This window comes from Dasypus novemcinctus, chromosome 9, assembly GCF_030445035.2.
Source record: "Dasypus novemcinctus isolate mDasNov1 chromosome 9, mDasNov1.1.hap2, whole genome shotgun sequence".
NCBI lineage: Eukaryota > Metazoa > Chordata > Mammalia > Cingulata > Dasypodidae > Dasypus > Dasypus novemcinctus.
Window position 1 is genome coordinate 62,409,869 of NC_080681.1, and position 15,250 is coordinate 62,425,118.

The following is a 15,250-nucleotide window of genomic DNA, read 5'->3' on the forward strand; positions in this document are numbered from 1 at the left end:
GATACTACATGGTGCATATGTATTTGTGTGTATGAAAGAGAGAAAGCAAAAGAAACACTTAAGGATTTTTAACTGAAAATCCAGCAGAAGATAAGTAAGAAAATAGCTGAGGAAGAAATCTACAAATCATTTTTCTGGGTACTACAACCTGCTAAAACACATAATGAAAAACAACTCCCAAACAAGCTGGTTTGGTTGGGAGAGAAAAACCAAGGCATTTGGTTTTAGTAAGTGATTTGCCAAGAAAAATAAGGCATGATATTTAGGCAAACATGAAATATGTCTACAAATGCATTTATGCAGAAACTGGGAGAAACCAGTCAGCAGACACTAATGAAAGAAAAAGAACTATGGATTTAAAACAAGGCAAGTTATCAACCTCATTCAAGGATTCTGTTAAAAGCCAATCTTAGGGTCAATTCATCAAAAGATATAACAATTTTAAATATATATGCACCCAGTGACAGAACCCCAAAATATATGAAGCAAGCCTTCACAGATTTGAATGGAGAAATAAATGGTTCTACATTAATAGTAGGACACTATAATAGTAGGAGAATATACCTTTTAAATAATGAATAGAACAATTATACAGAAAATCAATAAGGAAAGAGTTAAATAATATTATAAACCAACCAGACTTAATAGACATATATAGAAGACTTCATCCAACAAAAGCAGAATACACTTTCTTCTCAAGTGCACATGAATCATTCTCAAGGATAGACCATATGTTAGGTCACAAAATAAGCCTTAATAAATTTTAAATGATTGAAATCACGCAAAATATCCTCTCTGACCACAATGGAATGAAGCCAGAAATCAATGACAGAGAAAGAACTAGAAAATTTACAAATATGTGGAAATTAAATAACACACTTTCAAACAACCAATGGTCAAGGAAGGAATCATAAGAGAAACTAAAAAATACCTTATAGACAAATGAAAATGAAAACACAACAAACCAAAACTTGGGATACAGCAAAAGTAGTGCTGAGAGGAAAATTTATAGCTCTAAATGCATACATTGAGAAGAGTAAAGGTCTCAAATCAGTACCCTAACCTCACACCTGGAGGAACCAGAAAAAGAACAAACTGAACACTAAGTGTACAGAAGAAAAGAAATAATAAAGAGTATAGCAGAGATAAATAAAATAGAGAGTAGAAAAATAATAGGGAATCAAGGAAACCCAAATTTTGTTATTTGAAACTCAATAAAATTGACAAACCTTTAGCTAGACTGACAAAGAAATAGAGAGGCCACATTTAAAAATCAGAAATGAAATGGGGACATTACTACTGACCACAGAAATAAAAAGGATTCTAAGAAGATACTATAAACAATTGTATATCAACAAGCTAAAAACCCTAGATGAAACAAACAAGTTCCTAGAAACACACAAATTACCTAAATTGACTCAAGAAGAAATGGAAGATCTCAACAGACCAATAATAAGTAAAGAGATTGAATTGTTAATCAAAACCTCCCAACAAAGAAAGCTCAGGACCAGATAGTTTCACCAGTGAATCTGACCAAGATTCAAAGAGGAATTATCACCAAACCTGCTAAAACTCTTCCAAAAAAAAATTAAGAGAAGAAAACACATCTTGATGCATTTGATGAGGGGAGCATTACCCTAATATTAAAACCAGATAAAAATATCACAAGAAAAGAAAATTATAGACAAATATCCCTTATGGACATAAATGTAAAATTCTCAACAAAATAGTAGCAAACTGAATCTGATAATTTTACACCATGACCTAACAGGATTTATCTTGGGAATGTAAGGGTGGTTCAACCTAAGAAAATAAATCAATGCAATATACAGCATTTATAGAATTAAGAAAAAAGCCACATGATCATCTCAATTGTTGCCGAAGAGATGTTTGACAAAGTCTAGTGCCCCTTTTTAATAAAAATACTCAGAAAACTAAAAACAGAAGGGTGCTTTCTCAACATGACAACAAAGAACATATGAAGTGAGATGTAGCTCAGTGGCTGAGCACCTGCTTCCCATGTACAAGGACCTGGATTCAATCCCCAGTACATCAGAAAAAAAACCCCAAACGTATATTTTATTTTAAAAACCACAGTTAAGATCATATTGGTGAAAACATACACCCCAAGATCCAGGCTAAGACAAGTGCCCACTCTCACCACTGCTATTTAACATTGTAATGGACCTTCTAGTCAGAACAATTAGGCAAGAAAAGAAATAAAAGGTATCCAAATAGGAAAGGAAGAAGGAAACTCTCCCTATTTGCATATAACATGATCCTATACATAGAAGCTACTGAAGAATCTTAAAGAAAACTACTAGAGCTAATAAATTAATCCAGCAAAGTGGCCGGGTATAAGATCAATACCCAAAAACCAGTGGTGTTTCTACATACCAGCCATGACCAATCCAAGAAGGAAATCATGAAAACAATTCCATTTACAATAGCATCTAAAATAATAGAATATATAAGAATAAATTTAGCTAAGGATGTAAGGACTTAGACACAGAAAACTGCAAATCATTACTGAAATATATTAAAGAAGACCTAAATGAATGGAAAGATTCTCCATGTTTGTGGATTGGAAGACATTGTTAAGCTGTCAATACTATCCAAAATGATTTACAGATTCAACACAATTCCAATAAAAATTCCAGCATTTGCAGAAATAAGAAAGCTAAACATCAAATTCATGTGAAAGGGCATGGGGCCCCAAATGTGAAAAAACAAACCCATAGTTTGCCTTGGTTGTAATTTTGCTCAAATACCACCCTGATAGTAGCATTCTGTAACACTTGCTTACATTTGTTCTGCTTCAGCAGAAAACATTCTTACATATCCACAATTAACCACACTTACTTTTCACAAGAGGGTTTACTATTGTATAAACCCATGTTTCATTTTTTAGCTTTCCTCCTAGTGATAAACATGACTGTAGACTTTCCCTTTCAACCACTATCATACCCATATATTAGCACTGCTGATTACAAACACTATGATGTGCTTTCACAATTTCTATTCATTTCCAAACATTTCCAAACAACCGTTTTACCAGTTGTGCACAGAATAAACCTTAGCTTTCCATTCTCTAACCCATTCTATTTTCTGGTGACTTAAGTTCCAGCTATTAATGCCACAGGTTTGCTCATTTTATTCAGTTCATAACAGTGTAGTCATACAGTATTTGCCCTTTTGTGCCGGGCTTGCTTCACCCAGCATAATGTCCTCCAGGCTCATCTAAGTAGTCGAATGCTTCACAACTTCATTTCATCTTACAGCTGAATACTATTCCATCATGTGCATATATCACAATTTGTTTATCCATTCGACAGTTGACAGACACCTGGGTTATTCCCATCTTTTGGCAATTGTGAATAATGCTGCTTTGAACATGCAGTGTGCAAATGTCTGTTTGTGCCCTGTCAGTTCTTCTGGACTTAGACTCAGTAGTGCTATTGCTGGCCACATGGCAGTTCTTTAACTTCCTTAGGACCTGCCAAACTGTCTTCCACAGTGACTGTACCATTCCACATTCCCACCAACAGTGAGTGTTTGTATCTCTCCACATCCTCTCCAACACTTGTAGTTTTCTGGGTTTTTTTTAATAGTTGACCAGTTGATTTTTGAGAAGGGTCCCAAATGCACTCAATGGGAACATAATAGTCTCTTTAACAAATGGTGCTGGAAAAAACAGATATCAACATGCAAAAGAATGAAAGTATATCCCTACCTCCTACCATGTGTAAAATTTAGCTCAAAATGATCAATTACCTAAATGTAAGAGCTAAAATTATAAAACTCTTAGAAGAAGAAAACACAAAGAAGTGTCTCTAGGACCTTGTATTAGGCAATGGATTCTTAGACTCTACACCCAAAGCAATGAAAGAAAAAAAGATAAATGGACTATCATCAAAAATAAAAAATTCTGTGCATCAAAGGACACTAACAAAAAAGTGAAAAGACAACCTACAGAATGGGAGAAAATATTTGGAAATCATTTATCTGATAAAAGTTTACTATCAAAAATGAATAAAGAACTGCTATAACTCAACGGAAAAAAAGACAACGTAAGTGAAAAATTGGTAAAGGGCTTGCACGGACATTCCTCCAAAGAAGATAATTTTTTAAAAAGGCCAATAAGTACTTGAAAATGCTCAACATCATTAGTAACTTGGGAAATGCATATCAAAACCACAATCAGATACCACCTCACAAGCATGAAAATGACTATTATTAAAAAACTGGAAATAGCAAGTGCTAGCAAGTTTGTGGAAAAATAGGAACACTTGTAAATCGTTGGTGGAAGTGTAAAATGGTACAGCTGCTGTGGAAAACAGGTTGGCAGTTCCTCAAAAAGTTAAATATAAATTGCCATATGACCCCGCTATCCCACTTCTGAGTGTGTGGCTAAAGGAAATGAAAGCAGGAACTTAAACAGTTATTTGCACACTGATGTTCAGAGTAGCATTATTCACAACAGGCAAGATATGAAAGCAACTCAAGTGTCTACCAATAGATGAATGGATAAATAAAATGCATATATATATAATGGAATATTATTCAGCTGTAAGAGAATGAAGTTCTGATACACATTACAACGTGGATGAACTTCGAGGACATCACATTGAGTGAAATAAGCAAGATGCAAAAGGACAAATGTAAGCTTCTGGGTTAAATTTCTAAAACTTCATAGCTGTACTTAATAAGGTTACATATGTGAGTGTCCTCAGGAAATGTACATGGAAGTGTTAAGAATTAGAGGAACATGATGCATGCAGTCTACTTTCAAATGTTTAGAAGGTAGATAATAGAGCTATTGATGGATGAATGGAGGGAAACATAGGAAGGTATGTAGGTAAATATAAGAAATGTGGCAAAATGTTAGAAGTTGGTGAATCTGGGTATTTGGGTGGGGAGTATATTGGAGTTTTCTGTATTAATTTTGTATTATTTTGTGTCTGTCCTGTAAGTTTAAAGTTATTTCAAAAAAAAATTTTAAGGCAAATCTTAACATAAATCTTTAAAACTTGGCAGTGCCTTGGAAATGTAAACTACATGAAACTGTGCATGTATTTTCATTATAATTTTTTTTAATACTCCACCCACGCACACGACTTGGACCCGAGTTCCGGTCCCCGCTTGGTGTCTTACGGTTTCCCCACTCACCACCGTTTATCCGCGTATCTCCAGGCTGTGGACCGCTCTCACTCCTCGGTGAATTCCGCTTGTGCGCCAGAGGGCAGCAAGGCTGTGGTGCGCAGGGAACCCCCTTATGGGCGGGGCTGACCCCAGACAGGTGCTCCACGCTCGAACCTGCGCTCCTCTTTTCGCCTTCCCCACCGCGGCAAAGTAACCTAGGGGGAGTTGCCTGAGGCATGAGGCAGACTAGCACTCCGGCCCCTGTCAGTGTAAACCCCACAGGGTCATTTTCACCAGCCTCTTGTCACCAAGTGGTCACAATCTCTGGCGGGAGGACAGAAAGGCTGGGAAGGGGCGATATACAGCTCGCATGCAAACGATCTGCCAACAGCACGCAAATCACTTGCAAACCCACCCACTTACACCCTTACTGCCTAGCATTGTCTGTTGCTCACTCTGATCCACCCATGCACGAGCCTCCGGTTCAGTTCAGGGGATTTTCAACTACCGCGACCTCCCTCCCCAGCCAACCCTGAGTAGGGCCGAGGGGCGGAACTGGGCTCCCCACCCAGTTTCAGACCAAGAGGTACCCCTAGAAGCCGGCTCCCGCTACTCTGCCCCTTCCCAGGCCCTTGGCGTGGGGAGGCGCTTTGCATTTAGACAGATCCAGGTTTGAGTCCTCCCTCTACTGCAGGCTCTCTCTCCCAGCAATTGCCTGCCTCACTCTCAGCCTCAGTTTCCCCATCTGTGAAATGAAGCTATCACTCGGAATTTCCAGATGTGACAAAGGCTCAGAGCAACGTGCTGCCTCCGCACAGCGTCCCAGAGCCTGGGAGAGATTCGGCGAATAGGGCATTTTGTTGCTGGGATAAATCCTTGGCCGGGCCTTAGGGAGAAATAGGCCCAGCTCAAATGCTTGCAGAAGTGTCATTGCACTGTACGAAAGTGAAAGTGCTTGAAAAGAAGGGACAGAAACGGGGAGGGGGGCTGCTTCCCTGGGGGTGGGCTGGGAGGCCCCTCTTAGGAGGTGACGTTTGAGCTGAGACCTGAGGGTGAGATCAAGCTGGCAGGGGAAGGAAGGGGCTTCCAGGCAGAGGGAACGGCTCCTGCAAAGGCTGGAACCGAGTTCAGTCCCTGTACGCTGGGACACAGGCGCCCAGTCCAGCCCTGAGCCCATCACCAAGACCAGACCAGGCCACAGGCCGTGGAGATCTTTAGACTTTCTCTCCAGGTATTTCTGGGAATCTGAGTCCCTCACCTCAGCATTTTTATTTTATTTTTTTATTTTCTGTTTTGTTCAAATTTTTTGCTTTTTTTCATTTTTTTCCTCTCCGCTTTTTTTTTTTTCTTTTTTTTAAGGAGGTATGGGGGAATGAACCCAGGACCTTGTACATAGAAAGCAGGCTCAACCACTGAGCTACATCTGCTCCCCAGTGAGAATTGTTTTTTCCTCTGTTTGTTTGTTTTGTTTTGTTTCTGAGGGCCCGAGGAGCAAAGTCTCCTACGTGGGAAGCAGGTGCTCAGCTATTGAGCTACAACCACTCCCCTCCCCCCAGCATTTTTAACAGGGCCTCTCCCCACCCCTTCAGTTCCCGGAGGAGCCACCCTGGCCTTGGAGGAAAGAGGCATCCAGGACATGGCATGGAGGCGGCCTTTTCCGTGGGCGCCAGGAAGCCTGGATGTGGCTGGGGCTGTGGGGGCCGGAGGGGAGGTCCTGAGTATCGAGGCTCCATCCCCGGATGCCTCCTCGCCCTGCCCGCGCACAGTCTCACCTCCTGACCAGCAGATGCCCCGAGTGAGGCTGGAGCCCGGGCAGACCTGGAACCTGGGGCTGTCCAGCTGCTCCCGCCGCCTCTCTCTGCTGTCTCACCTCCTCCATCCTTATCTTCCTTTCTCATCTTTCTCTTCCTCCTCTGTCTTTCCTGTGATCCCCTCTGTGCACATTCATCCTTGTCTCCAAACTCCAGGACTTGTTCACACTCTCCGTCCCTTGCTGCACTCACACTCACCTCCTCTGACCACACACTCTCATCTTCTCTGATCACACCTTTTCACCTCCTCCACAGTCACCTCCTCGGACCACACACTCTCATCTCCTCTGACCATACCCGCTCACTGCCTCTACACTCACTCCTACCTCCTCCGTCCTTATCTTCCTTTCTCATCTTTCTCTTCCTCCTCCATCTTCCCCATAACTCCATCTATGCAATTCTCCTGGTTGTGCACACTCATCCTCACCTCCAAACTTGGAGACTTGATCACACTCTCCACCCTTGGCCATACTCACCTCCTCTAGCCACACTCTCTTATCACCTCTGACCACACCTTCTCACCTCCTCTACACCCACTCTCACCTTGTCTGACCACACCCTCTCACTTCCTCTGACCTCACACCCTCTCCCTGCATGTACATTATTTTCTCCTACGCCTTGCCCTGCTGACCCATCCTCCCGCTCTTGCCCATGCTCTGTCCTCCGCCATCCACACTCACCCCTGCAGTCCTCCTTGCTTATGGGGTCCCGTGCATGCACGCTCTTCTCCTCCATCCACATTCTCACCTTTTCTGTTCGTGCTTCTGGTCCCCTCCTCCACTTGTCTTCATCATCGTTCTCTTCACCTCGACCCCACCTTTGCCTTCTCCGCATCAACTCCCCTTACCTCTATTTACATGGCTCTCTTCCTCCATCCATACTCCCATCACCTCCAGACACCCTAAACCTCTCTTCGCCCTCCCATCCTCTTCACCCCATCACATCCTAGGCCACTGAAGGTAGCTCTGGTCAAGCCTCCTTCCACCTCCCTACCTCAAGGGTGCCTCCTCGGCGGCCAGCCACCTGGCCGAGACCCACTGCGCGTGGAAGGTAGCCAAGGGAAGGGGCAGGGGCGAATCAATTTTTGCCCTGGCCCATAGCCAAGAGGTTCAGACCTCACTCCCCCAGATTCCAGCTGGGTCTGGAGAGCCCGGGGAGGTGCTGGCTCTGCAGTGGGTGGTCAGTGGCAGCGCCCTGTGCGAAGCCTTCCTTCACCATGCCTGGCTCTTTTTCCAGCTCACGGTGAGATGCCCTCTGCCCCACCTGGTAGCCAGTGGGACCCCCAGGGGGAGACCTCCTCAGGGAGAGAGGTTCCAAAAGATTATGTGTATCTCCTGCCACAGCCCTGCCTTCCCCATGAGTCTCACCTGGACAGGAGACCATCTGCCAACAGATATCCCCAAAGAGAAGGAAACCCTTGTGACAAGATTGGGGGACTCCCCAAAACTCTTCAAGAGGTGCCTCGAAAGCTCATGATAATTTTTAGGGGTGAAATAGATTTGGAGGCATTTCATCTGCAGAATCCACTAACTGGACACTTAATTCTCTACTTAGAATACATGTTAAAAATAAGTATTTTCTTTATAAAATATAGCACCTGCTCATTTCCTCACCAGTAGCAGTTACCAGCACAACCTATTCCTTTGTGAGCATGATTACACAAGCTGACTGCAGCACAGTCAGATGACGAGTGGATACAATCAAACTGAAATGCTCAATGATGTCCTGACCCTCCAGTCACTCCCCAGAGTTCTTCTTTCTTAGTGTTTCGGTCAGGCGTGCAGTAAGGAAACTACAAGAAACCTTGAGGGGAAACAATTGAGAGAGTGTATTGCTTATGGTTAGTGGTTAGTGGCTAATAATAAGACTGTAGTAATTGGGGCATGGGGAAGTGGGGAATCCCAAAGCAGAAGACAGCCACGGCAAGGGCAAAAAGTCAATCAGATTTTGTATAAAGGGAAAAAAAAAATTGATGAAAATTCCCTGGGGGAAAAATGACTTGCCTTAAGTAGCTCTCCAGACCCATTTTCTTGCTAATAGTTTGGGTAAGGGCGAAAGAGGCTTCAAAGAGTTCACTCTGGGTGTCAGGGAGGATCCAGTCAACAAGCCCTTCAGGCATGCCTCAGTGGAAGGTATGATCTCAAGAGTGCAAGAAATACAACTTTATTTTTTTTATAGTGGTAAATTTCTCTTTGGAGCCTCAATTCTGAAAGGAGGAGCCGTGGAACTGTAATCCCCATTAGTTTGCGAGACTTTTTTTAGGGTTGTATCTCAATTCTTAGAACATCCTTAGGGGAAGAGAAGGAAAATCACTAACATATCCTAAGCGCTCTATAATCCCCACTTCCCCCTACTCCCAACCTAGGATCTGGTGCACAATGAAGGGACCCTTCTCAGTAATCCACCAGTGTCTAACCTCTTTTAGTCCCTTCCTTCCCTTCCCACCAACCTCCTCCTCTCTTGGCCTAGGTAATCTTTATCTAGTATTTCCCTGGGAAGGAAAGGGGGTGGTAATTGGAAAACTTAGCCATCAAGAATGATAGAATCTTCTAAAGCTTTTGTCTTAAACCAGCATTTAGACTTCTGAAATGGAAAAGCCAAGGATTTCATCCTTTTCTATCTGTATACTGTTCTATCAGCCTTTCCCTGAAAAGAATTGATGCTCCACAGTCTAGTTTAGAGTCTTCAAACTATGGCCTGGGTATCCTTTACATTTTTAAATGGTTGAAAGAAAATCAAAAGAATATTTTGTGACACATGGACATCATATGAAATTCAAATTTCAGTGCCAAAAATAAAATTGTATTGGAACATAGCCACACCCTTCATTTATGCATTGTCTATGACTTCTTTTACAGTACAAATGCAGCACTGAGTAATTGAGACAAAGACCTTGTGGCCTACAAAGCCTAAAATATTTAATGTTTGGTCCTTTAAGAAAAAGTGTGCTGGTGTCCTGGTCTAGGTTAATTGGAGAAATGAGCCACCATCAATGCATTTACTTGAACTTTCAGCCAGAATTTCCCCGCCTTATTATCAGTGCTGTTGGTATCATTAAAGGCCGATAACAGCAATAATAGCTACTGTTTTGCATTAGCTAGATCCTATAAAAATCAAAGCAAATTAAAAAAATATATGATTGTGGAACAGCCCTGGCCTCCAGGAGCTAATAGTTAAAGGATGGGGGAAATAGTCATGTAAGCAAATAAGTATTATACAATCTTCCAAATGCTATAATAGAGATATGTGTATGGCAGGATGCCACTGCTGTTGAGCTAGGGGACTTGGAAGGGGTATGGATTGCTCCTGGGGATTGTAACCTCAGTTTTTGACATGAGTTTGAGCCCAGGATGATGACCAACAAATAGCTATAAATGCAGGTCTGGCATTCAGCAAAGTTGTGAAGGTTCCAAGCTCCAGCCTATGGATAGAGTGGCAGTCTGGGCAGTGGATGAGAAAATCAGTAGAGTGAGGAGAGAGAGACAGTGGGTGTGAAGAGAAGATCAATGTTTAGGAATTTGACAGAGAAGAGGATTTACAAAGGAAAGGATAGTCAGAGATAGGAGTAGAGAAATAAAGCATTCTTGAATCAGGAATAAACAGAGAGAAGAGACATTTTCAAGGAGGCAGTAAACACTGTCAAATGCTAGAGTAGAATGAGGACCTTAAAAGGGTCCTTGAACTTGGGTATTGTCCTGAATGCCATTGCAATGACAGATGCAGGCCATTACATTATCTTGTCATAACTTACAAAATTGTGTGGGAGAAGGTGTAAACTACAATGTAAACTATAATCCTCACTTACTGGCAATGCTACAAACTGTGTTCATCAATTGTAACAAATGCACCACACTAATGAAGGATGTTGCTAATGTGGGAAAATGTGGGAGGTGTAGGGAGAAAGGCATATGGGAATCCCCTATGGTTTTTATGTAACATTTATGTCATCTAAGTTTTTAAAAAATTTTTAACGTATATTTAAAAAATAAAATAACAAACAAAAAGGATCAATTGGAAATAAATAAATAAAAGTGTCCTTGGAGTTTGTTAAAGGTACTGATGTCCTAGCAGGAATTGGTCCAGCAGAGTGGGAGAAACCTAGATTACATTTCAAGGTAGACAGCAATAATGGTCCAATTCTTTCCTTGTCCTTTATACCCTTGCCCTTTCCCATGTAGCTTTGAGTGCCCTCCTACCCTGACTCTGGGCTTAGCTATGTGTCTTGCTTTGGGCCAAGAGAAAGCTGGTGTGTCGCAAGCAGGTACTTGAAAGGAGCTTGACAGTGTGAGTTTGAGTGCCTTGCTCTCTTCATCGCTATAGCAAGAACATGCCTGGGCTAGCCCATTGGTTCCCAGAAGAAGACAAAGAGACATGTAGAAGGAAGTCCATCCTCAGACAAATGAGTGAACCAGCTGAACTGCAAACACACATGCCTAGTCCCATCTAAGCCCAGCCTAAATCAACCCAACCCCAATGACAGTGAGATATAAATGTTCATTGTTGTATGTCATTGAGTTTTTGTGGTGGTCTGTTACACATAATTATAGCAATAAATATCTGATACATACTTTCAGGATGTAATGAAAAACCCAGCAGAGGATTTTTAGTGCTAAAACATCTGTATTTGATGGACAGAAAGCAGATCAACTAAAATTTCCCTCTTTAGAATGGGGTCCAGTATGATGGTCAGGTAAATAATGGATTTTGGAGTGGCTTTGTTTAGCTCTGTGATTTTTAAAATATTTTCTGGTGATGCCACAAGATGCTGCCACTGCTATAATACATATATTTCTATATGGGAATCGCACTGTGTTGTTTTCTGACATGGTAGTTACATCAAAGTCCCAAGGTTAAGTTCACATAACTTTCCTTGGAGAGGGCAGACACTCCTGGTATCAATCTACACATAGGAAAATTGTTCTTGTAACTGAAGCCAGCTAGTAAGATAGGGAATCAATAGATGGATCTGGAACCTGGCAGAGTCCACATGGACATCAATAACCCCAAGATGGCTGCTGAAAGAACCCCCCACAAGATTCTGCCTTTCAGAACAAGACTTCCTCCAGAAGCCAGGAGAAGCCCCGGATATTTCCCAAGGACTTTATCATTGGACCCTCCTAGGCAATTGATGGGTGGGGTAATCAATCAAAACAGCAAACAGCTGGGACTCCTCCCCTGCCACTAGCAAAGGGATGTAATAATTAATGGTTCAAAAAGCAGGCACAAGGCCTGAATTTGCTCTCTCTTACCTTTGGACCGCTGTTCCTGCCTTCTGTGCCCTGCTCTCACCATGTCCCCCCCACGCGGATCAACATGCAAGTAAAACCTAGGCATTTATAGTCTATAATAGGGAATCATAGTCTGTAAATCAGTCCTCTTTATCACTTTTCAGCCCCTTCCTCTCTCTCTGGGACCTGTTATTTTCTCCCATATTCGTCCCTCCTTACCTAAATAAATTACTAACTCACCTGATGTGCTCTTGAAATTCATTTCTACAACATAGTCAAGTACCTAGACAAAATCTGGTAACATAACCAAGGGTTAAGAATTAACAAATAATTAGGGTTACAGAATCATTATATTGATACTTTATTACTTTCTAGTATACTGTAAAAGTAATTACCTGAAATTACTGAAACTTGCTGAATTAGAATCCAGATGCTTTCATCTCTGATAATAACTGTGAAACTATATGACCTTTATCTTATGATTGTAAAGACCATGTGACTGAGGCCTGTTTTGTACCTATCCCCTATCCTGTTTGACAACTTTAAAGTCTTATGATCACTCTATGGCCCCTTGATGTTTATTAATGAAGGAATCTGAGTCAGCCCTACCCCAATTATTCATTAGCATAAACCTGCTAAACCTGGACACTATAAAACTCTCGGAATTACCACAGTTTGGGGAGACAGATTTTAGACCATTAGGTCATCTGTTCTCCCTGTTCACTGGCAATAAAACTCTTTTTGTCTTTGAAACCCCTGTCTCAGGAAGTGCATTGGGCAAGACCCAACTTTTGTTTGGTGTCACTCTTAGACATAATTAGAATTTAGAAGACAGGATTTAAACAGAGAGGAATCCTGTCTTTTTTATGGGAATTGCTGTCTTCATCCCAGAGTCTAGGAAGGCAAATATATAGGTGGCAGCTCCTTGTGATAGCTAAGGAGATGTCTACCACATGGAAGAAAGTATGAGCGAGACTAGACAGAGTCTGTCAACTTTGGGAGGCTAGGCATATTTTGTAATCCAGATTATGTAGTAGTAGCTGATTTTTTTTTTCTCTGAGATGTCTCTTTTCCTTTTGCTGTCTCTGAGCCTTTACTGAAGTCTTCTTTACATGTTCCAATCTTCTCTCAGCTTCACTATTGGGGAATGGTAGAAGGAGTTGAGGCAAATAAGGTATGGCAAGATTTTCCCCAAAGAGCAGTTTAACCTCTAGGGCCAAAATCCAAAGCTTTGACTTGGAATAGTTTCTCAATCAATACGTATTATCCCCACAGTGTCAGCCTTGCAGGATCACCTGAAGAACTGGGGTAGCTCCCTTAGATAAGTCAGGCTACATGTGATTTGGCTGAAAAGCATCCCCTATCCACTCATTTTGATTTTCAGATAGGATTCCTATACACTGCCACGCCAGTCATGGTGCTCCCCTGGAGGTTAAGATAAAGAGTAGCAATGGCAGCACTCATTGCGCAAGAATTCGATTGTAGGCCCTGGGTTAACTGTTTTACGACATTTGATCCTCCCCGTAACATGTGCGGTAGGCGCTTTTCTTATCCCCATTTTATGTATGGAAGTAATGAAGCTCAGAGAAGTTAAGGAAGTTGTCCAAGATTGTACAACTGGAAAGTGGCAGAGCCAGCCTTTAAATGCTTTAAACTTTAGTTATAAAGCTTTCTTGCTAATAGCTTTCTGCCACTTTGAATTAAAGACCTCCCTCTAGCAATACCTCATGGAGGAAATGCCACCAGAGAGCCGAGAAGAAAGAGGGGAATCTTATATCCTCCCATTCTCTTTGACTCTGACTGTCCTGTATCCCTACAAGATGGCAAAGACAACACTTTAGGTAGGACCCAGATACAATGACAGCAGCAAATGTGAAACAGATCTTCATTCTGGTTATTACCGGCTTGGCTTGGGTAATCTGGACAGAAATGATATTCACCACCATCTGTGTTAGTGACTTTATTGGAAGGACATATGGTAGAGGGAACAGAATAAAGTTTTGTATTGAATACTTACTCCATCCATTCTTTCATTTTCCAGATATTTACTGGGTGCCTAAAGTGATCTATCACCTGTGAAGGTGCTCAGTTGCTAGCTGTTGTAAACTTGGGAAACCTGGCTTGACCTCTTTGGAGCTCTATTTCCTCTTTCATATAATGGACATAATAATACCTGTCTCACAAAGAATTATTAGGAAGATTCAATGAGTTAAAAAATATTTTTTTAGCACCTTCATTTGCTTCCTTTGACAAGAGAGCTCAAACTTCCCTGTTCTCAGGCCTCAAAATGACTTATATAGCACCACCAGGGGAGCAGAGAACCAGGATTTCAATCAGAGAACAGTTGGTTTCTGAAAACCTACTCAGAGAAACTGACAATATAATTATTTTCTATTTTTGAAATGTTCTTACAGTCTCTTACTCTTTCTTAAGTCAAATAAGGAGTTTGATATTCTCTATGTCATCCAATAATCGTGACACTGAACAAAGGACCTCAGGTAAAATAGGGTAAAACTCCCATTAATTCAAAATCCAAGACAGGAGAATTTTTGATTTGTGTTGTTTTGAAATTTACCTAAATTGCATGTATGCAAAAGGAGTGGCTGTGCAGTTTTGTTTTCTTTTCATCCTGCTTGCTCCGGGATTTAAGCATTGGTTGCTTTGCACACAGATGCCATAATTATTTAGTCAAGGAGGTCAAGCAAGACTTTCACTTGATTATTGGTCAATTGAGTTAGAACATAAACTCCTAAGTGTAATCCAAAAATATAAAGTTCACATTTATAATTTAAATGAGCAGGGGTATATAAGTTGATATCAGGAATTTTTTTAAAAGAGAAATCTTGAGATTTATGTCTTGAAATCAGTAGTTTCCTCCCCCTTCTCACTCTTGAACTGCGTTAGTCTACAGCAAAAACTGATGTTCAGAATGATGAAGCTGAAGCAGAAGATTTTGGAATCATGTTAATTACCAAAGAAAAATTAAATTATGCTAAGTGTATTTTTTAGTTTTAAAGACATGGCATTTTATTTTAACCCCCTGAAAACTGGTAATCCATACATGATATA

The 15,250-nt window shown here is 41.3% G+C and overlaps 1 protein-coding gene across 1 annotated transcript in view; it reads right to left on the minus strand.

Moving 5' to 3' along the window:
- Nucleotides 1-15,250, minus strand: part of IL23R (interleukin 23 receptor) — an 84,123-nt gene that overhangs the window by 33,504 nt on the left and 35,369 nt on the right. The gene's annotated exons all lie outside the window — the stretch shown is intronic.